This window comes from Passer domesticus, chromosome Z, assembly GCF_036417665.1.
Source record: "Passer domesticus isolate bPasDom1 chromosome Z, bPasDom1.hap1, whole genome shotgun sequence".
NCBI classification, from domain to species: domain Eukaryota; kingdom Metazoa; phylum Chordata; class Aves; order Passeriformes; family Passeridae; genus Passer; species Passer domesticus.
The window spans coordinates 75,811,024-75,834,274 of record NC_087512.1 but is presented as its reverse complement, the minus strand read 5'-3'; the positions used below and the strand labels follow the sequence as shown (position 1 = coordinate 75,834,274).

Genomic DNA, 23,251 nt, shown 5'->3' with positions numbered 1-23,251 from the left:
TCCTGTTCTTCTCCCTTCTTCTTCCTAGCCTCCATCTTCTTGGTGATGGTGGCACTTTGGGATTGGTTTAGAGTAGAAAGTCACTGTCTAACACAGGTGATAGGTATTGGGACATAAGAGTAAATATTGAATACGTAGTTTATAGTATAAAAGACAACACCAGCCCTGGGGGAGGGCAGTGTGCCTCAGACTGACGTACAGAACAGACCTCTGCAAGCCAGACAGAGAATGTTTTAGATAAGAAATAATAAGGAGACTTGAGAACAAAACGGAAGACTTCTGACTCCTTTCTTGACAGCTGAGTTGGGGAAAAGAGACTTTTTAGAACACCTCAGGATCATCTTGAGATTGTAGAAAATAAATGTCCACATGCACCAGGAAAACACCAGTAGGTCAGATTCAGTTTGTCTTTAAAGGACCAGGCTCTGAGCCTCCAGTAATGTCCTTAGCTAAAGCAGAGCGGCTGTGAACCTGATCCTCTCACTTCTCACAGCTTTGGTATTTGCGCCAAAGAAGAATCCAAGTCACTCTTTTACCGAGCCCAGCAAATGGCTCTGCCTAGCAAGGCTTTGGCAGCAGGGGCTGTGGAGGATGGCGAGGGGGCGAGGCAGGGGGGAATGGCCAGGCTGCTTCTGGGAAGCCGACCAAAGCTTGCCCTTGCCTGCTGGAGCCAGTGCAGGTGGGATCTGGAGCCTACAAAGTATCTGCATTGCAGTGGGCCTCATTCCAGATGTTTTCCCAGCAGGTGGCTGGTGTGGGTGTAACATGCAGGCTGGGAAGGAAGCAAGATTTGCTTTTGCTATAACCTTAGGCAGGGAAGCAGTACAAGTGGCTGGGTTTTACCATATCTAAGTATTCAAACAAAGGCGAAAGCCCTCGTGGGGAAAACAAAATTCTCTTGGTGTTCCTTCCTCAGAGGAATGCCAGAGTGTTAGAGATGAACATTCTCCCTTCTTCAAAGGAGCTGGGAGGGAGACCTAGAAATTCTGCATGACCTGTTGACTACAGCAATGCTGGTGCACTGCCCCAGTGTGTGTGTCCCCATCAGCTCTCCTGAGAAACATCCCATTTCTCCAAGTTTCAGGGAAGGAGTGTTGAGGTGAGAGACCAGCTCAGCAGGCCAAAGGAGGGAAAACATCAAGTGACATTATTGGGCACCAGACAATTGAGAAAGGGGGCAGGATGAATGCCGCCACTTGGAGAGAAAGCTTTGCACTTGGTTCTGCATAGAACGATTTGCAAGCTCTAGCTCCTCTCAGAGCCAGAGGAGAGGCAGCGGCAGGAGTCCTTGTGGTTCTGCAGTGCAGGAAATGTGGAATGGGCCCTTGGACAGAGCCAGCTCCTGTGCCTGTTCAGCTGCAGGCACCTTACAGAGAAGCACAGAGGAGAGCCAGAGCTGTCCCTGCTCTGCTTTTCCCCGTCCAGAGGACTGAGGAGAAAAGCCCCAATGGGAGCTCCTCAGAACAAACTCACAGCAGAAGAAGTAGAAGGGGCAAAGGTGGCCTATCCCTGTTTCTGTCCCATGGTTCCCCTGGGGTTCTGCATGGAATGTTGGGCTGTGCCCGTAGCAACTGCCCTTGTCTGCTGCTCCTGCGGCCGTTGGTGGAACACTGGTGGAGCAGCGCTGGAGCAGCAGCTGCAGCATCTGCTCCTGGGCTGTCCCTCAGCAGCCACCTTCTGCACTCAGCGCCACAGCTGGCCTCTGCAGCGACATCCTCATCTCCTCGTCTGCCGCCAGGCATCCCCACAGCACTTTGGCACTGAGCAAGGTAAGAAAATACCCGTGGGCCCCAAAGTACTCACAGAACAGCAGGAGGCTCCAGCTGGCTCTGTCACCAACCACCACAGACACGGTGTGTGGTCACCTTCCCCAGAAGAGGTTGCACATGAAAGCAGGCTGCAACTTCTCCAGGAATAATGCTGCCTCCAGAGGAAATACAGACCTTTCCATAGAGGACGTAGGGAGCTGTCACGGTGCACTTGCAGATTCTCGTCCTCTGATGACCTGTGTAAATGTTCTTGGCACCGCTTTAAGTCCTAAAACTATGTTGTGGTAACCCCAAAGCCAATTGGCCATTCCGGAGGAGGTCAGGGGTTCAGTGTCCACTAATCCTGTTATGCCCTCACTCTGGTCACACCTCCTGCAAAGCTTCAAAAACCAGAAGGATGGGACTTCTCCTCTGGGATGCCTGCCCACCAGAGCATGGAAGCAGTTTGCTGGGCTTGTCCTGCAATACTGGCTTTCATCCTCAGAAATGATCTGGTTGCAGCAATTCTTTTGTACTCACATACTTACATCACTTCCAGACACTGGAACAATATTCTATTTTCATAGCTTTTTTGATTTTTTCCCACTGCCTTGCATCTCTTTTCCAGAGAGATATTGCTCTAGATTTGTCTGTGTTGTTCAATGTGTGTAGGGCTGGCTCTGCCTCACGGTCAGAGGCAGCTGTGAGATGCCCTCTTGAGTGGTGCTTCTCAGGAACACAATCACAGTGTCACAGCATTTTCTGGGCTGGAAGGGACTCCCAAAGATCATGGAGCCCAGCACCTGGGCCTGCTCAGGACAGCCTCAAGAATCCCAGCCTGTGCCCAAGAGCAGTGTCCAAAGACTTTTGGAGCTCTCTCAGCCTTGGTGCTGGGAGTCCTTCCCTGGGGAGGTAGTTCCAGTGCCCAAGCCCCCTCTGGCTGAAGAACCTTTTCCTTCCATCCAACCCAAGCCTGCAGTAGTGCATCTTCCATGCATCCTCTTGGCTCTTCTCACTGACCCCAAGACTCAAGGCACTCTAGTGCCTTCCCTTCAGCTTTCCTTCTTCAGGAAGCTGCAGACTGCTAGAGGGACCTGCCTCAGACATTCCAAGTGAAAAACACAGCAATGACACCTAATGGAGAGGAGCTGGGACAGAGGAGCTTGGGGTTTTCAGTGGTGAGGATGAGAAGCAAGGCTACCGACACATCTTGGCAGAATGAGTTTCATCTGGAGCGTTGTTTTGATCTCTTTCAGGTGGAAAGGAGAGGCACAATGAAAAGGAAAGCAAGAGTCCTCACTGAGCCGTGAGTTTTGGCCTAGGGTTAAAGCACAGCAAACTTGAGGAACGGCGAGCAGGACAACTGCTCTTTCAGAGTCACGGTGGGATTGGTCCAAGGCCGTGGCTGCACACCAGGTGTCTCTTGACCCCTTGCCTTTCTTTCATCCCCCTCCTTCTTCCTCTAGACACATCAATGTTGGCAGTGACTTTCAGGCTGAGCTCCCTGAGCTGCAGACAGGGCCGCCAAGTGAGGCTGAAGAGCCTGCAACCCTGGTCTGGAAGCCCTTGGAGGAAGACGACCCTGACCTGGAAAAACCGGACAGAGGTAGCTGTCTAGCTTTCCTTCCACTCCTGAGATAGTCAGGCATGTAAAATGCTGGTTTTTGGATAAAAAGGCAGCTTTTGGCAGGCTCTGGTTCTCTTCTTGTCATGCCCATCTACCCTTGTGGAAGTGGTAGGCGTAAGGACAATGCTCTGCTTCTGCAGCCGAGCAGGAAAAAGAGCAACTGTGCTGCTATCGAAATGGTTCAGGGGCATGTGCCACTGGAAGAGGGGAGATTGGCCCCCACTCCTTATGACAAAAACTGCTTGGAAGGGAGAGGCAGCACTAGGTGGGCCCTTGCTTCAGCTGCCCCTTGCTTTTCTCTCCTTTTTGTGCTCTCCAAACTGCAGGCTTTAGCTCTTGTGCTTTCCTTTTGCCTTGTATGGCAAGCCTTCCCCTTTGTGGGCTCAAGGCTGACTTTGGGTGGGTTTTTGTTGTGCTTGCAGTCAGAGAACTGTTGGACATGGCCAGCTCCCGTGGCCTTCCCGGGGCAGCAGCTCAGCTGGAGCTCGCCCTGCACTGCCTGCACCAGGCTCGCGGCAGCGTTCCGGTAGGAAGCGGCTGTTTGGGCGCGGGCAAGAGTGGGCAGGGAATTGATAAGGCCCGGGCAGCGGGACAGCCTTTCCTGGCTGCTCCTTGAAGAAGGGAGTTCACAAGCAGCAGAGCACTCGCTGCCTGCTGTGTCTCGTCCAGCTGCGGCAGGGCTGAGCCCAAATGGCTCCAGCAGGGACAAGATCTCTCCTGGAGGCAGCGCCGCAGGGTCCTGCAGCCTGCTGCCTTGAAAACCTCCTGGAGATCTGTGTTCTCGAAGACATTTTGAGGGGCAATTCCCAGAAGCCGCAGTCAGCTGAGGCAATTTGGGGTGCAGGAGGAGCAAAATCATGGAGTTGGAGAGGAAAATGCTACCCTTGGGGAGCAGGAGCCAAGGGCTGGGCAGCAGAAACGAGGGACTGGGAGCAAAGCCCAGTCTTTGACCCATATGAGAGCCAGTGGCCTCAATCCTCAGCTGAAGAGGCAAAGCGGCTGAAGGGCAGCATGGGTGGGGTTTAGCTCCTTTTTTGTGTTGTGGGGCAGCTCAAGCCTTTTTCCTTTGCATCTTTCAGGAGGCTCTGGAGATGTTGCTCTCGGGGGGGCCTCCAACAGCTCAAGGCCATCCCTTGGCTGATTATCATTACGCAGCCCAGCTTCTTCCTTCACTGAGACGTGCTGCCGTGCCCTTAATGGCCGTGTCAAGCATTTCTGCTTCAATTGTGCTTAAAACCAGCACACGATCTCGCCTTCTCTGGGGGCAGGGAAAGCACCAGCATCTACTCCTTCAGCTTGACTCGTTTTCCATGCTTTTTTCCCTGGGGAATGCCTGCTCTCGTCTTCATCACCTTCTGAGGGAGCAGACATGCACACACGTGAATGATGGCTGGTGCCAGCTTGCTTTCGGCAGCCAGTGGGATCTGCTTCAAGTGGCTAGAGGGATCAATTCAGCTGCTGCTTTTTCTTGCCAGGCTCTGATAGATGGACAGCTGAGGAGAAGGAGGCCTTCCAAAAGGCTTTCCACACCTACGGCAAGGATTTCCATCTCATCCAGAAGCAGGTAAAGCCACAGGACATACCTCACCTTGGCAGATCATCAGAAGGGACATGTTGATTATTGCTGGTACCAAATACTGCACCTATGTCCCTCTCTTCTCAAGTACCAAAACTGTTAAAGTAGTCACAGAATAGGACATGGAAGGCCTGCGTGAAAATGATGATCCGGCCTCTGCAGCCCTTCTCTCCAGGCTGTTTTGGAAGACAAAGCTCTGTTCTGTCAGACTTGTCTCCCAGGTGTGCTGCTGCTTCCACAACACCTTGTGCTGGGATAACTGCAGTGAACTGACCGAAGAAGAACTCTGCTAGAGGGACTTGGTGTTGATCTGTGCATTACATGTGTTACCACGTAGCACAATACTCGGTTTATTACATTGCATAATGCCTCTCTGACTCCTGCATATTGATTTCATTTTACACCCTCCTCAATTTTCTCCATGACTTTAATTCCTACTTTACTCTGTATTCTCATTGTTCTCCAATGCACCCTACAGGACGGCTGTTTCACATTCCTTCTTTTTCTCTTCACAACAGATGCCGAGTAAGACCGTGGCACAGTGTGTGGAGTATTACTACTGCTGGAAAAAAGAGCAGAAACTTGCCAGCAGCACTCTTGCTCACGTGAGTGGGAAAAAAATCCAGACATGCCAGCAGGGTCAAGAAACTGGCAGAAGGGGACAAACCCTGCTGGCAAGCCACGCCAGACGCCGCTTTGCCTGGCTCCCTTGGTCCCACGCAGCAGGAGAGGCGCAGCAGATGCTGCCCTGACTTTTGTTGTGCTGCTAGCCTAAAATACGGAATTCTGGAGCAGAACTTTGACCCAACAAAGCAGCACTGCCACCAAAATGGGCTTTGACTCTCTACAAATCGGTTTCTCAAGGGCTGGCACCCTCAGGTTCCAATCACACCCTTCATTCCCCACTGCTTGCTAACATCAGCCATCCGGGCTGCCTTCATGGAGATGCTGCCAAATTTTAGAGATCTTTTGTAGCACCCCAGCGTATCCCCAAGATGGAGCTGCCGGTGCTATGGCACCTTTAATACTTTCCTTACCGGCAGAGAACAATTTGCTTCACAGAGAGAGACAGAGAGAGGGAGAGAGAGAGATTATTTTGGGTAGCAGAAAATGGGTAATCATGTGTCTTCACTAGTGTGATTGAATGTAAAAGCCATGCCCTAGACATGTGAGGAGGAAAACCAGAGATAAATAGATGTTAGGCAGAGAGGTAGAAATCAGACATGTAGAACTAGAGATAGCCACGTGTTTATCCCAGCCCCGTAGGGCTGTAGTGAAGGGGAGTATTTTCCTCCAAGTGCTGGGTTGGCAGCCTGCCGCAGCCCACTGCCATATCCAGCCCTTTTCTCAGCTCTTCGGGGTTTGGAAGAAATTGCTTAGGCCGATAGATTTTTGGGGTGGACGCTGTGAGCGTCTCAGCTTTCTGAGAGGAAGGAAGCACTGTAAGGATTCTTTGATTTCCAGACTGCGGGCAAACGGAAGAGGAGGAAAAGCCCTCCCAGAAAGGAGACAGGGGAGACCGGGAAGAGAAGCCGCAAGCGGGCTGGCAGCGCGGAGTGTCCCTGCTGCCAACCGCGCCAGCCGCCCCAGCCGGCGGGAGGCCCCTTTCCGTGCGGGCAGTGCCAACGGTGCGCAAGCTCCTCCTCCTTCTGCTCCCAGCTGCCCCTTTGGCCTAAAGCACGCTGACCCTTTCCAAAGGCACCACAGGGCAAGCTGAGGCCACTTGCAGGATCGCCCCTGGCAGCCCTGCTCAAGCTTACAGCCCACTTGACACCCAAACAGCTTCGTTCAAACCCAGCATTCCCAGTGAAACCTTGCCATGCCCCAACAAGACACAGTTCGTACAAGCAGGAACACATGCATCAAAGCTTGCTTTGATGCTGCTGATCCAATTAAACCTAGGATCAAGCAAAAGGAGGAAGACATTTCAAAGAATTGAAACCAGAAAGATCAGACTCATGGTGCTGATCAATTTACAAATGTGTCACAGCCTGAAAAGGCAGAAATTCATCCAAAAAGTGAGATCTCGGCGCCTGGCTTCATGGTGTGTATGAAATTAACAATGGATGGTTTGTTTCCTGTCTTCCAGGGAGTTTGAAACCATCAAGGAGAGGAACAAGCACAGAAGAAGACATCGCCCACGCAAGGATGCACAGCCTCTCCCCAAGAAGAAAAGGCCAAATTAGCCCTGCACTTGTCCAGGACTAGCAAGAGTTAGGCCTCAAGAGGATTAGATAGAAATAAGATAGCTTTTTAAGGTTTTAGGATTCTTTATTTGTCCATTAAATTTACGTGGTAGGAATTTCTCAATTAATTAGTTAAGATACATTAGTAATATAAAAGACGTATTAGTACTATTAGATGATAAGTTGTGTTAAATTACTAGTAGATTAATAGTATGTTATTTATCATTGCATGTAAGAGGTTACGTGTTCACTATGCTCCATCCTTTCTCATTTTGTCTTTGTTGAGACATCATCTGTCTGTATCATTAAACCAAAGTTTGTTCCATTTTCCTTTTTGTCTGCATGAAATCCCTGAGGCAGTGTTCGTTACATTTCCTTGGTGTTGCATGCACGGCATTTGCCCTGAGAGAGCAATGGGGGCACAGGGGTCCCCCCCAGGCCCAGCCCCTGGCTCAGCTGGCAGCACTTCCAGAGGCGTGTCCCCATTACTGCCAATGAAATCATGGTGGAGCTTCCTCCTTTGAGTCCTGAACATCTCAGCTGGGAGTGGCTGGGGAGGCTTTGCTGAATTCAGTGCACAGGATCTAAAGGAGTGCTCTTGTCTCACTGTACTTGCTGGGATAAAAGTAGTGGGTTGAGGCCTTTTTGTTGCCCAGCAACATAACTTTGTTTCATTTTGGGGTACAGATGGACTTGAGCACCTTGGAGGACTTTTCTAACCCCTCTGATTCTAGAAAAGAAATATCCACATGCACCACAAAGACACCAGGAGTTCAGATTCAGTTTCTCTTTAAAGGACCAGGCTCTGAGCCTCCAGTAATGTCCTTAGCTAAAGCAGAGCGGCTGTGAACCTGATCCTCTCACTTCTCACAGCTTTGGTATTTGCGCCAAAGAAGAATCCAAGTCACTCTTTTACCGAGCCCAGCAAATGGCTCTGCCTAGCAAGGCTTTGGCAGCAGGGGCTGTGGAGGATGGCGAGGGGGCGAGGCAGGGGGGAATGACCAGGCTGCTTCTGGGAAGCCAACCAAAGCTTGCCCTTGCCTGCTGGAGCCAGTGCAGGTGGGATCTGGAGCCTACAAAGTATCTGCCTTGCAGTGGGCCTCGTTTCCAGGTGTTTTCCCAGCAGGTGGCTGGTGTGGGTGTAACATGCAGGCTGGGAAGGAAGCAAGATTTGCTTTTACTATAACCTTAGGCAGGAAAGCAGTACAAGTGGCTGGGTTTTGCCATATCTGGCACCTAAGTATTCCAACAAAGGTGAAGGCTATTAGTGTGGAAAAGAAATTCTCTTGGTGTTCCTTCCTTAGAGGAATGCCAGAGTAGTAGAGATGAACATTCTCCCTTCTTCAAGGGAGCTGGAAGAGAGACCTAGAAATTCTGCATGACCTGTTGACTACAGCAATGCTGGTGCACTGTCCCAGTGTGTGTGTCCCCATCAGCTGCCCTGAGAAACATCCCGTTTCTCCAAGTTTCAGGGAAGGAGTGTTGAGGTGAGAGACCAGCTCAGCTGGCCAAAGGAGGGAAAACATCAAGTGACATTATTGGGCACCAGACAATTGAGAAAGGGGGCAGGATGAATGCTGCCACTTGGAGAGAAAGCTTTGCACTTGGTTCTGCACGGAACAATTTGCAAGCTCTAGCTCCTCTCAGAGCCAGAGGAAAGGCAGCGGCAGGAGTCCTCCTGGTTCTGCAGTGCAGGAAATGTGGAATGGGCCCTTGGACAGAGCCAGCTCCTGTGCCTGTTCAGCTGCAGGCACCTTACAGAGAAGCACAGAGGAGAGCCAGAGCTGTCCCGGCTCTGCTTTTCCATGTCCAGAGGACTGAGGGGAAAAGCCCCAATGGGGAGCTCCTCAGAGCAAACTTGCAGCAGAAGAAGTAGAAGGGGCAAAGGTGGCCTGTCCCTGTTTCTGTCCCATGGTTCCCCTGGGGTTCTGCATGGAATGTTGGGCTGTGCCCGTAGCAACTGCCCTTGTCTGCTGCTCCTGCGGCCGTTGGTGGAACACTGGTGGAGCAGCGCTGGAGCAGCAGCTGCAGCATCTGCTCCTGGGCTGTCCCTCAGCAGCCACCTTCTGCACTCGGCGCCACAGCTGGCTTCTGCAGCGACATCCTCATCTCCTCGTCTGCCGCCAGGCATCCCCACAGCACTTTGGCACTGAGCAAGGTAAGAAAATCCCCGTGGGCCCCCAAAGCACTCACAGAACAGCAGGAGGCTCCAGCTGGCTCTGCCACCAACCACCACAGACACGGTGCGTGGTCACTTTCCCCAGAAGAGGTTGCACATGAAAGCAGGCTGCAACTTCTCCAGGAATAATGCTGCCTCCAGAGGAAATACAGACCTTTCCATAGAGGACGTAGGGAGCTGTCACGGTGCACTTGTAGATTCTCCTTTACTGATCGCCTGATTAGAAGTTCGTGGCACCCATTTAAGTCCTAAAACTACGTTGTGGTGACCCCAAAACCAACTGGTCGTTCCGAAGGAATTCAGGGGTTCAGTGTCCACAAATCCTGTTACGCCCTCACTCTGGTCACACCTGCTGCAAAGCTTCAAAAACCAGAAGGATGGGACTTCTCCTCTGGGATGCCTGCCCATCAGAGCATGCAAGGAGTTTGCTGGGCTTGTCCTGCAATACTGGCTTTCATCCTCCAAAATGATCTGGTTGCAGCAATTCTTTTGTACTCACATACTTACATCACTTCCAGACACTGGAACAATATTCTATTTTCATAGCTTCCTTGATTTTTTTCCACCTGCCTTGCATCTCTTTTCCAGAGAGATATTGCCATAGATTTGTCTGTGTTGTTCAATGTGTGTAGGGCTGGCTCTGCCTCACGGTCAGAGGCAGCTGTGAGATGCCCTCTTGAGTGGTGCTTCTCAGGGACACAATCACAGTATCACAGCATTTTCTGGGCTGGAAGGGACTCCCAGAGATCATGGAGCCCAGCACCTGGGCCTGCTCAGGACAGCCGCAAGAATCCCAGCCTGTGCCCAAGAGCAGTGTCCAAAGACTTTTGGAGCTCTCTCAGCCTTGGTGCTGGGAGCCCTTCCCTGGGGAGGCAGTTCCAGTGCCCAAGCCCCCTCTGGCTGAAGAACCTTTTCCTTCCATCCAACCCAAGCCTGCAGTAGTGCATCTTCCATGCATCCTCTTGGCTCTTCTCACTGACCCCAAGACTCAAGGCACTCTAGTGCCTGCCCTTCAGCTTTCCTTCTTCAGGAAGCTGCAGACTGCTAGAGGGACCTGCCTCAGACATTCCAAGTGAAAAACACAGCAATGACACCTAATGGAGAGGAGCTGGGACAGAGGAGCTTGGGGTTTTCAGTGGTGAGGATGAGAAGCAAGGCTACCGACACATCTTGGCAGAATGAGTTTCATCTGGAGCGTTGTTTTGATCTCTTTCAGGTGGAAAGGAGAGGCACAATGAAGAGGAAAGCAAGAGTCGTCACTAAGCCGTGAGTTTTGGCCTAGGGTTAAAGGACAGCAAACTTGAGGAATGGCGAGCAGGACAACTGCTCTTTCAGAGTCACGGTGGGATTGGTCCAAGGCTGTGGCTGCACACCAGGTGTCTCTTGACCACTTGCCTTTCTTACGTCCATCTCCTTCTTCCTCTAGACACATCAATGTTGGCAGTGACTTTCAGGCTGAGCTCCCCGAGGTGCAGACCGGGCCGCCAAGTGAGGATGAAGAGCCTGCAACCCTGGTCTGGAAGCCCTTGGAGGAAGACGACCCTGACCTGGAAAAACCGGACAGAGGTAGCTGTCTAGCTTTCCTTCCACTCCTGAGATAGTCAGGCATGTAAAATGCTGATTTTTGGGTAAAAAGGCAGCTTTTGGCAGGCTCTGCTTCTCTCCTTGTCATGCCCATCTTCCCTTGTGGAAGTGGTAGGCGTAAGGACAATGCTCTACTTCTGCAGCCGAGCAGGAAAAAGAGCAACTGTGCTGCTATCGAAATGGTTCAGAGGCATGTGCCACTGGAAGAGGGGAGATTGGCCCCCAGTCCTTATGACAAAAACTGCATGGAAGGGAGAGGCAGCACTAGGTGGGCCCTTGCTTCAGCTGCCCCTTGCTTTGCTCTCCCTTTCGTGCTCTCCAAGCTGCAGGCTTTAGCTCTTGTGCTTTCCTTCTGCCTTGTATGGCAAGCATTCCCCTTTGTTGGCTCAAGGCTGACTTTGGGTGGGTTTTTGTTGTGCTTGCAGTCAGAGAACTGTTGGACATGGCCAGCTCCCGTGGCCTTCCCGGGGCAGCAGCTCAGCTGGAGCTCGCCCTGCACTGCCTGCACCAGGCTCGCAGCAGCGTTCCGGTAGGAAGCGGCTGTTTGGGCGCGGGCAAGAGTGGGCAGGGAATTGATAAGGCCCGGGCAGCGGGACAGCCTTTCCTGGCTGCTCCTTGTAGAAGGGAGTTCACAAGCAGCAGAGCACTCGCTGCCTGCTGTGTCTCGTCTAGCTGCGGCAGGGCTGAGCCCAAATGGCTCCAGCAGGGACAAGATCTCTCCTGGAGGCAGCGCCGCAGGGTCCTGCAGCCTGCTGCCTTGAAAACCTCCTGGAGATCTGTGTTCTCGAAGACATTTTGAGGGACAATTGCCAGAAGCCGCAGTCAGCTGAGGCAATTTGGGGTGCAGGAGGAGCAAAATCATGGAGTTGGAGAGGAAAATGCTACCCTTGGGGAGCAGGAGCCAAGGGCTGGGCAGCAGAAACGAGGGACTGGGAGCAAAGCACAATCTTTGACCCATATGAGAGCCAGGGGCCTGAATCCTCAGCTGAAGAGGCAAAGCGGCTGAAAGCAGCATGGGTGGGGTTTGGCTCCTTTTTTGTGTTGTGGGGCAGCTCAAGCCTTTTTCCCTTGCATCTTGCAGGAGGCTCTGGAGATGTTGCTCTCGGGGGGGCCTCCAACAGCTCAAGACCATCCCTTGGCTGATTATCATTATGCAGGTAACCTAAGCCCAGCTTCTTCCTTCACTGACACATGCTGCCGTGCCCTTAATGGCCGTGTCAAGCATTTCTGCTTCAATTAGTTGTGCTTTAAACTAGCACAAGATCTCGCCTTCTCTGGGGATGGGGAAAGCACCAGCATCTACTCCTTCAGCTTGACTCGTTTTCCATGCCTTTTTCCCTGGGGAATGCCTGCTCTCGTCTTCATCACCTTCTGAGGGAGCAGACATGCACACACGTGAATGATGGCTGGTGCCAGCTTGCTTTCGGCAGCCAGTGGGATCTGCTTCAAGTGGCTAGAGGGATCAATTCAGCTGCTGCTTTTTCTTGCCAGGCTCTGATAGATGGACAGCTGAGGAGAAGGAGGCCTTCCAAAAGGCTTTCCACACCTACGGCAAGGATTTCCATCTCATCCAGAAGCAGGTAAAGCCACAGGACATACCTCACCTTGGCAGATCATCAGAAGGGACATGTTAATTATTGCTGGTACCAAATACTGCACCTATGTCCCTCTCTTCTCAAGTACCAAAACTGTTAAAGTAGTCACAGAACAGGACATGGAAGGCCTGCGTGAAAATGATGATCCTGCCTCTGCAGCCCTTCTCTCCAGGCTCTTTTGGAAGACAAAGCTCTGTTCTGTCAGACTTGTCTCCCAGGTGTGCTGTTGCTTCCACAACACCTTGTGCTGGGATAACTGCAGTGAACAGGGCAAAGAAGAACTCTGCTAGGGGGACTTGGTGTTGATCTGTGCATTATATGTGTTACCACGTAGCATAAGACTCGGTTTATTACATTGCATAATGCCTCTCTGACTCCTGCATATTGATTTCATTTTACACCCTCCTCAAATTTCTCCATGACTTTAATTCCTACTTTACTCTGTATTCTCATTGTTCTCCAATGCACCCTACAGGATGGCCATTTCAGATTCCTTCTTTTGCTTTTCACAACAGATCCCAAGTAAGACCGTGGCACAGTGTGTGGAGTACTACTACTGCTGGAAAAAAGAGCAGAAACTTGCCAGCAGCACTCTTGCTCAGGTGAGTGGGAAGAAAATCCAGACATGCCAGCAGGGTCAAGAAACTGGCAGAAGGGCACAAACCCTGCTGCAAGCCATGCCAGACACCGCTTTGCCTGGCTCCCTTGGTCCCACGCACTGGGAGAGGCGCAGCAGATGCTGCCCTGACTTTTGTTGTGCTGCTAGCCTAAAATACGGAATTCTGGAGCAGAACTTTGACCCAACAAAGCAGCACTGCCACCAAAATGGGCTTTGACTCTCTACAAATCGGTTTCTCAAGGGCTGGCACCCTCAGGTTCCAATCACACCCTTCATTCCCCACTGCTTGCTAACATCAGCCATCCGGGCTGCCTTCATGGAGATGCTGCCAAATTTTAGAGATCTTTTGTAGCACCCCAGCGTATCCCCAAGATGGAGCTGCCGGTGCTATGGCACCTTTAATACTTTCCTTACCGGCAGAGAACAATTTGCTTCACAGAGAGAGACAGAGAGAGGGAGAGAGAGAGATTATTTTGGGTAGCAGAAAATGGGTAATCATGTGTCTTCACTAGTGTGATTGAATGTAAAAGCCATGCCCTAGACATGTGAGGAGGAAAACCAGAGATAAATAGATGTTAAGCAGAGAGGTAGAAATCAGACATGTAGAACTAGAGATAGCCACGTGTTTATCCCAGCCCCGTAGGGCTGTAGTGAAGGGGAGTATTTTCCTCCAAGTGCTGGGTTGGCAGCCTGCCGCAGCCCACTGCCATATCCAGCCCTTTTCTCAGCTCTTCGGGGTTTGGAAGAAATTGCTTAGGCCGATAGATTTTTGGGGTGGACGCTGTGAGCGTCTCAGCTTTCTGAGAGGAAGGAAGCACTGTAAGGATTCTTTGATTTCCAGACTGCGGGCAAACGGAAGAGGAGGAAAAGCCCTCCCAGAAAGGAGACAGGGGAGACCGGGAAGAGAAGCCGCAAGCGGGCTGGCAGCGCGGAGTGTCCCTGCTGCCAACCGCGCCAGCCGCCCCAGCCGGCGGGAGGCCCCTTTCCGTGCGGGCAGTGCCAACGGTGCGCAAGCTCCTCCTCCTTCTGCTCCCAGCTGCCCCTTTGGCCTAAAGCACGCTGACCCTTTCCAAAGGCACCACAGGGCAAGCTGAGGCCACTTGCAGGATCGCCCCTGGCAGCCCTGCTCAAGCTTACAGCCCACTTGACACCCAAACAGCTTCGTTCAAACCCAGCATTCCCAGTGAAACCTTGCCATGCCCCAACAAGACACAGTTCGTACAAGCAGGAACACATGCATCAAAGCTTGCTTTGATGCTGCTGATCCAATTAAACCTAGGATCAAGCAAAAGGAGGAAGACATTTCAAAGAATTGAAACCAGAAAGATCAGACTCATGGTGCTGATCAATTTACAAATGTGTCACAGCCTGAAAAGGCAGAAATTCATCCAAAAAGTGAGATCTCGGCGCCTGGCTTCATGGTGTGTATGAAATTAACAATGGATGGTTTGTTTCCTGTCTTCCAGGGAGTTTGAAACCATCAAGGAGAGGAACAAGCACAGAAGAAGACATCGCCCACGCAAGGATGCACAGCCTCTCCCCAAGAAGAAAAGGCCAAATTAGCCCTGCACTTGTCCAGGACTAGCAAGAGTTAGGCCTCAAGAGGATTAGATAGAAATAAGATAGCTTTTTAAGGTTTTAGGATTCTTTATTTGTCCATTAAATTTACGTGGTAGGAATTTCTCAATTAATTAGTTAAGATACATTAGTAATATAAAAGACGTATTAGTACTATTAGATGATAAGTTGTGTTAAATTACTAGTAGATTAATAGTATGTTATTTATCATTGCATGTAAGAGGTTACGTGTTCACTATGCTCCATCCTTTCTCATTTTGTCTTTGTTGAGACATCATCTGTCTGTATCATTAAACCAAAGTTTGTTCCATTTTCCTTTTTGTCTGCATGAAATCCCTGAGGCAGTGTTCGTTACATTTCCTTGGTGTTGCATGCACGGCATTTGCCCTGAGAGAGCAATGGGGGCACAGGGGTCCCCCCCAGGCCCAGCCCCTGGCTCAGCTGGCAGCACTTCCAGAGGCGTGTCCCCATTACTGCCAATGAAATCATGGTGGAGCTTCCTCCTTTGAGTCCTGAACATCTCAGCTGGGAGTGGCTGGGGAGGCTTTGCTGAATTCAGTGCACAGGATCTAAAGGAGTGCTCTTGTCTCACTGTACTTGCTGGGATAAAAGTAGTGGGTTGAGGCCTTTTTGTTGCCCAGCAACATAACTTTGTTTCATTTTGGGGTACAGATGGACTTGAGCACCTTGGAGGACTTTTCTAACCCCTCTGATTCTAGAAAAGAAATATCCACATGCACCACAAAGACACCAGGAGTTCAGATTCAGTTTCTCTTTAAAGGACCAGGCTCTGAGCCTCCAGTAATGTCCTTAGCTAAAGCAGAGCGGCTGTGAACCTGATCCTCTCACTTCTCACAGCTTTGGTATTTGCGCCAAAGAAGAATCCAAGTCACTCTTTTACCGAGCCCAGCAAATGGCTCTGCCTAGCAAGGCTTTGGCAGCAGGGGCTGTGGAGGATGGCGAGGGGGCGAGGCAGGGGGGAATGACCAGGCTGCTTCTGGGAAGCCAACCAAAGCTTGCCCTTGCCTGCTGGAGCCAGTGCAGGTGGGATCTGGAGCCTACAAAGTATCTGCCTTGCAGTGGGCCTCGTTTCCAGGTGTTTTCCCAGCAGGTGGCTGGTGTGGGTGTAACATGCAGGCTGGGAAGGAAGCAAGATTTGCTTTTACTATAACCTTAGGCAGGAAAGCAGTACAAGTGGCTGGGTTTTGCCATATCTGGCACCTAAGTATTCCAACAAAGGTGAAGGCTATTAGTGTGGAAAAGAAATTCTCTTGGTGTTCCTTCCTTAGAGGAATGCCAGAGTAGTAGAGATGAACATTCTCCCTTCTTCAAGGGAGCTGGAAGAGAGACCTAGAAATTCTGCATGACCTGTTGACTACAGCAATGCTGGTGCACTGTCCCAGTGTGTGTGTCCCCATCAGCTGCCCTGAGAAACATCCCGTTTCTCCAAGTTTCAGGGAAGGAGTGTTGAGGTGAGAGACCAGCTCAGCTGGCCAAAGGAGGGAAAACATCAAGTGACATTATTGGGCACCAGACAATTGAGAAAGGGGGCAGGATGAATGCTGCCACTTGGAGAGAAAGCTTTGCACTTGGTTCTGCACGGAACAATTTGCAAGCTCTAGCTCCTCTCAGAGCCAGAGGAAAGGCAGCGGCAGGAGTCCTCCTGGTTCTGCAGTGCAGGAAATGTGGAATGGGCCCTTGGACAGAGCCAGCTCCTGTGCCTGTTCAGCTGCAGGCACCTTACAGAGAAGCACAGAGGAGAGCCAGAGCTGTCCCGGCTCTGCTTTTCCATGTCCAGAGGACTGAGGGGAAAAGCCCCAATGGGGAGCTCCTCAGAGCAAACTTGCAGCAGAAGAAGTAGAAGGGGCAAAGGTGGCCTGTCCCTGTTTCTGTCCCATGGTTCCCCTGGGGTTCTGCATGGAATGTTGGGCTGTGCCCGTAGCAACTGCCCTTGTCTGCTGCTCCTGCGGCCGTTGGTGGAACACTGGTGGAGCAGCGCTGGAGCAGCAGCTGCAGCATCTGCTCCTGGGCTGTCCCTCAGCAGCCACCTTCTGCACTCGGCGCCACAGCTGGCTTCTGCAGCGACATCCTCATCTCCTCGTCTGCCGCCAGGCATCCCCACAGCACTTTGGCACTGAGCAAGGTAAGAAAATCCCCGTGGGCCCCCAAAGCACTCACAGAACAGCAGGAGGCTCCAGCTGGCTCTGCCACCAACCACCACAGACACGGTGCGTGGTCACTTTCCCCAGAAGAGGTTGCACATGAAAGCAGGCTGCAACTTCTCCAGGAATAATGCTGCCTCCAGAGGAAATACAGACCTTTCCATAGAGGACGTAGGGAGCTGTCACGGTGCACTTGTAGATTCTCCTTTACTGATCGCCTGATTAGAAGTTCGTGGCACCCATTTAAGTCCTAAAACTACGTTGTGGTGACCCCAAAACCAACTGGTCGTTCCGAAGGAATTCAGGGGTTCAGTGTCCACAAATCCTGTTACGCCCTCACTCTGGTCACACCTGCTGCAAAGCTTCAAAAACCAGAAGGATGGGACTTCTCCTCTGGGATGCCTGCCCATCAGAGCATGCAAGGAGTTTGCTGGGCTTGTCCTGCAATACTGGCTTTCATCCTCCAAAATGATCTGGTTGCAGCAATTCTTTTGTACTCACATACTTACATCACTTCCAGACACTGGAACAATATTCTATTTTCATAGCTTCCTTGATTTTTTTCCACCTGCCTTGCATCTCTTTTCCAGAGAGATATTGCCATAGATTTGTCTGTGTTGTTCAATGTGTGTAGGGCTGGCTCTGCCTCACGGTCAGAGGCAGCTGTGAGATGCCCTCTTGAGTGGTGCTTCTCAGGGACACAATCACAGTATCACAGCATTTTCTGGGCTGGAAGGGACTCCCAGAGATCATGGAGCCCAGCACCTGGGCCTGCTCAGGACAGCCGCAAGAATCCCAGCCTGTGCCCAAGAGCAGTGTCCAAAGACTTTTGGAGCTCTCTCAGCCTTGGTGCTGGGAGCCCTTCCCTGGGGAGGCAGTTCCAGTGCCCAAGCCCCCTCTGGCTGAAGAACCTTTTCCTTCCATCCAACCCAAGCCTGCAGTAGTGCATCTTCCATGCATCCTCTTGGCTCTTCTCACTGACCCCAAGACTCAAGGCACTCTAGTGCCTGCCCTTCAGCTTTCCTTCTTCAGGAAGCTGCAGACTGCTAGAGGGACCTGCCTCAGACATTCCAAGTGAAAAACACAGCAATGACACCTAATGGAGAGGAGCTGGGACAGAGGAGCTTGGGGTTTTCAGTGGTGAGGATGAGAAGCAAGGCTACCGACACATCTTGGCAGAATGAGTTTCATCTGGAGCGTTGTTTTGATCTCTTTCAGGTGGAAAGGAGAGGCACAATGAAGAGGAAAGCAAGAGTCGTCACTAAGCCGTGAGTTTTGGCCTAGGGTTAAAGGACAGCAAACTTGAGGAATGGCGAGCAGGACAACTGCTCTTTCAGAGTCACGGTGGGATTGGTCCAAGGCTGTGGCTGCACACCAGGTGTCTCTTGACCACTTGCCTTTCTTACGTCCATCTCCTTCTTCCTCTAGACACATCAATGTTGGCAGTGACTTTCAGGCTGAGCTCCCCGAGGTGCAGACCGGGCCGCCAAGTGAGGATGAAGAGCCTGCAACCCTGGTCTGGAAGCCCTTGGAGGAAGACGACCCTGACCTGGAAAAACCGGACAGAGGTAGCTGTCTAGCTTTCCTTCCACTCCTGAGATAGTCAGGCATGTAAAATGCTGATTTTTGGGTAAAAAGGCAGCTTTTGGCAGGCTCTGCTTCTCTCCTTGTCATGCCCATCTTCCCTTGTGGAAGTGGTAGGCGTAAGGACAATGCTCTACTTCTGCAGCCGAGCAGGAAAAAGAGCAACTGTGCTGCTATCGAAATGGTTCAGAGGCATGTGCCACTGGAAGAGGGGAGATTGGCCCCCAGTCCTTATGACAAAAACTGCATGGAAGGGAGAGGCAGCACTAGGTGGGCCCTTGCTTCAGCTGCCCCTTGCTTTGCTCTCCCTTTCGTGCTCTCCAAGCTGCAGGCTTTAGCTCTTGTGCTTTCCTTCTGCCTTGTATGGAAAGCCTTCCACTTTGCTGGCTCAAGACTGACTTTGGGTGGGTTTTTGTTGTGCTTGCAGTCAGAGAACTGTTGGACATGGCCAGCTCCCGTGGCCTTCCCGGGGCAGCAGCTCAGCTGGAGCTCGCCCTGCACTGCCTGCACCAGGCTCGCAGCAGCGTTCCGGTAGGAAGCGGCTGTTTGGGCGCGGGCAAGAGTGGGCAGGGAATTGATAAGGCCCGGGCAGCGGGACAGCCTTTCCTGGCTGCTCCTTGTAGAAGGGAGTTCACAAGCAGCAGAGCACTCGCTGCCTGCTGTGTCTCGTCTAGCTGCGGCAGGGCTGAGCCCAAATGGCTCCAGCAGGGACAAGATCTCTCCTGGAGGCAGCGCCGCAGGGTCCTGCAGCCTGCTGCCTTGAAAACCTCCTGGAGATCTGTGTTCTCGAAGACATTTTGAGGGACAATTGCCAGAAGCCGCAGTCAGCTGAGGCAATTTGGGGTGCAGGAGGAGCAAAATCATGGAGTTGGAGAGGAAAATGCTACCCTTGGGGAGCAGGAGCCAAGGGCTGGGCAGCAGAAACGAGGGACTGGGAGCAAAGCACAATCTTTGACCCATATGAGAGCCAGGGGCCTGAATCCTCAGCTGAAGAGGCAAAGCGGCTGAAAGCAGCATGGGTGGGGTTTGGCTCCTTTTTTGTGTTGTGGGGCAGCTCAAGCCTTTTTCCCTTGCATCTTGCAGGAGGCTCTGGAGATGTTGCTCTCGGGGGGGCCTCCAACAGCTCAAGACCATCCCTTGGCTGATTATCATTATGCAGGTAACCTAAGCCCAGCTTCTTCCTTCACTGACACATGCTGCCGTGCCCTTAATGGCCGTGTCAAGCATTTCTGCTTCAATTAGTTGTGCTTTAAACTAGCACAAGATCTCGCCTTCTCTGGGGATGGGGAAAGCACCAGCATCTACTCCTTCAGCTTGACTCGTTTTCCATGCCTTTTTCCCTGGGGAATGCCTGCTCTCGTCTTCATCACCTTCTGAGGGAGCAGACATGCACACACGTGAATGATGGCTGGTGCCAGCTTGCTTTCGGCAGCCAGTGGGATCTGCTTCAAGTGGCTAGAGGGATCAATTCAGCTGCTGCTTTTTCTTGCCAGGCTCTGATAGATGGACAGCTGAGGAGAAGGAGGCCTTCCAAAAGGCTTTCCACACCTACGGCAAGGATTTCCATCTCATCCAGAAGCAGGTAAAGCCACAGGACATACCTCACCTTGGCAGATCATCAGAAGGGACATGTTAATTATTGCTGGTACCAAATACTGCACCTATGTCCCTCTCTTCTCAAGTACCAAAACTGTTAAAATAGTCACAGAACAGGACATGGAAGGCCTGCGTGAAAATGATGATCCTGCCTCTGCAGCCCTTCTCTCCAGGCTCTTTTGGAAGACAAAGCTCTGTTCTGTCAGACTTGTCTCCCAGGTGTGCTGTTGCTTCCACAACACCTTGTGCTGGGATAACTGCAGTGAACAGGGCAAAGAAGAACTCTGCTAGGGGGACTTGGTGTTGATCTGTGCATTATATGTGTTACCACGTAGCATAAGACTCGGTTTATTACATTGCATAATGCCTCTCTGACTCCTGCATATTGATTTCATTTTACACCCTCCTCAAATTTCTCCATGACTTTAATTCCTACTTTACTCTGTATTCTCATTGTTCTCCAATGCACCCTACAGGATGGCCATTTCAGATTCCTTCTTTTGCTTTTCACAACAGATCCCAAGTAAGACCGTGGCACAGTGTGTGGAGTACTACTACTGCTGGAAAAAAGAGCAGAAACTTGCCAGCAGCACTCTTGCTCAGGTGAGTGGGAAGAAAATCCAGACATGCCAGCAGGGTCAAGAAACTGGCAGAAGGGCACAAACCCTGCTGCAAGCCATGCCAGACACCGCTTTGCCTGGCTCCCTTGGTCCCACGCACTGGGAGAGGCGCAGCAGATGCTGCCCTGACTTTTGTTGTGCTGCTAGCCTAAAATACGGAATTCTGGAGCAGAACTTTGACCCAACAAAGCAGCACTGCCACCAAAATGGGCTTTGACTCTCTACAAATCGGTTTCTCAAGGGCTGGCACCCTCAGGTTCCAATCACACCCTTCATTCCCCACTGCTTGCTAACATCAGCCATCCGGGCTGCCTTCATGGAGATGCTGCCAAATTTTAGAGATCTTTTGTAGCACCCCAGCGTATCCCCAAGATGGAGCTGCCGGTGCTATGGCACCTTTAATACTTTCCTTACCGGCAGAGAACAATTTGCTTCACAGAGAGAGACAGAGAGAGGGAGAGAGAGAGATTATTTTGGGTAGCAGAAAATGGGTAATCATGTGTCTTCACTAGTGTGATTGAATGTAAAAGCCATGCCCTAGACATGTGAGGAGGAAAACCAGAGATAAATAGATGTTAAGCAGAGAGGTAGAAATCAGACATGTAGAACTAGAGATAGCCACGTGTTTATCCCAGCCCCGTAGGGCTGTAGTGAAGGGGAGTATTTTCCTCCAAGTGCTGGGTTGGCAGCCTGCCGCAGCCCACTGCCATATCCAGCCCTTTTCTCAGCTCTTCGGGGTTTGGAAGAAATTGCTTAGGCCGATAGATTTTTGGGGTGGACGCTGTGAGCGTCTCAGCTTTCTGAGAGGAAGGAAGCACTGTAAGGATTCTTTGATTTCCAGACTGCGGGCAAACGGAAGAGGAGGAAAAGCCCTCCCAGAAAGGAGACAGGGGAGACCGGGAAGAGAAGCCGCAAGCGGGCTGGCAGCGCGGAGTGTCCCTGCTGCCAACCGCGCCAGCCGCCCCAGCCGGCGGGAGGCCCCTTTCCGTGCGGGCAGTGCCAACGGTGCGCAAGCTCCTCCTCCTTCTGCTCCCAGCTGCCCCTTTGGCCTAAAGCACGCTGACCCTTTCCAAAGGCACCACAGGGCAAGCTGAGGCCACTTGCAGGATCGCCCCTGGCAGCCCTGCTCAAGCTTACAGCCCACTTGACACCCAAACAGCTTCGTTCAAACCCAGCATTCCCAGTGAAACCTTGCCATGCCCCAACAAGACACAGTTCGTACAAGCAGGAACACATGCATCAAAGCTTGCTTTGATGCTGCTGATCCAATTAAACCTAGGATCAAGCAAAAGGAGGAAGACATTTCAAAGAATTGAAACCAGAAAGATCAGACTCATGGTGCTGATCAATTTACAAATGTGTCACAGCCTGAAAAGGCAGAAATTCATCCAAAAAGTGAGATCTCGGCGCCTGGCTTCATGGTGTGTATGAAATTAACAATGGATGGTTTGTTTCCTGTCTTCCAGGGAGTTTGAAACCATCAAGGAGAGGAACAAGCACAGAAGAAGACATCGCCCACGCAAGGATGCACAGCCTCTCCCCAAGAAGAAAAGGCCAAATTAGCCCTGCACTTGTCCAGGACTAGCAAGAGTTAGGCCTCAAGAGGATTAGATAGAAATAAGATAGCTTTTTAAGGTTTTAGGATTCTTTATTTGTCCATTAAATTTACGTGGTAGGAATTTCTCAATTAATTAGTTAAGATACATTAGTAATATAAAAGACGTATTAGTACTATTAGATGATAAGTTGTGTTAAATTACTAGTAGATTAATAGTATGTTATTTATCATTGCATGTAAGAGGTTACGTGTTCACTATGCTCCATCCTTTCTCATTTTGTCTTTGTTGAGACATCATCTGTCTGTATCATTAAACCAAAGTTTGTTCCATTTTCCTTTTTGTCTGCATGAAATCCCTGAGGCAGTGTTCGTTACATTTCCTTGGTGTTGCATGCACGGCATTTGCCCTGAGAGAGCAATGGGGGCACAGGGGTCCCCCCCAGGCCCAGCCCCTGGCTCAGCTGGCAGCACTTCCAGAGGCGTGTCCCCATTGCTGCCAATGAAATCATGGTGGAGCTTCCTCCTTTGATTCCTGAACATCTCAGCTGGGAGTGGCTGGGGAGGCTTTGCTGAATTCAATGAACTGGATCTAAAGGAGTGCCCTTGTCTCACTGTACTTGCTGGGATAAAAGTAGTGGGTTGAGGCCTTTTTGTTGCCCAGCAACATAACTTTGTTTCATTTTGGGGTACAGATGGACTTGAGCACCTTGGAGGACTTTTCTAACCCCTCTGATTCTAGAAAAGAAATATCCACATGCACCACAAAGACACCAGGAGTTCAGATTCAGTTTCTCTTTAAAGGACCAGGCTCTGAGCCTCCAGTAATGTCCTTAGCTAAAGCAGAGCGGCTGTGAACCTGATCCTCTCACTTCTCACAGCTTTGGTATTTGCGCCAAAGAAGAATCCAAGTCACTCTTTTACCGAGCCCAGCAAATGGCTCTGCCTAGCAAGGCTTTGGCAGCAGGGGCTGTGGAGGATGGCGAGGGGGCGAGGCAGGGGGGAATGACCAGGCTGCTTCTGGGAAGCCAACCAAAGCTTG

At 51.3% G+C, this 23,251-nt stretch overlaps 1 protein-coding gene and 3 long non-coding RNA genes across 4 annotated transcripts in view; 3 read left to right on the top strand and 1 right to left on the bottom strand.

The window, feature by feature from the left end:
• The window catches only part of LOC135289658 (TOG array regulator of axonemal microtubules protein 2-like), a 311,721-nt gene that overhangs the window by 124,712 nt on the left and 163,758 nt on the right, over positions 1–23,251 (bottom strand). The gene's annotated exons all lie outside the window — the stretch shown is intronic.
• Positions 6,535–7,467, top strand: LOC135291283 (uncharacterized). Its single transcript, XR_010354084.1, has 2 exons — positions 6,535–6,579; positions 7,041–7,467. It is a non-coding gene; the product is annotated as an uncharacterized LOC135291283 (long non-coding RNA).
• Positions 14,075–15,007, top strand: LOC135290606 (uncharacterized). The gene is made up of 2 exons (XR_010353365.1): positions 14,075–14,119; positions 14,581–15,007. It is a non-coding gene; the product is annotated as an uncharacterized LOC135290606 (long non-coding RNA).
• On the top strand, positions 21,615–22,547 carry LOC135290516 (uncharacterized). The gene is made up of 2 exons (XR_010353283.1): positions 21,615–21,659; positions 22,121–22,547. It is a non-coding gene; the product is annotated as an uncharacterized LOC135290516 (long non-coding RNA).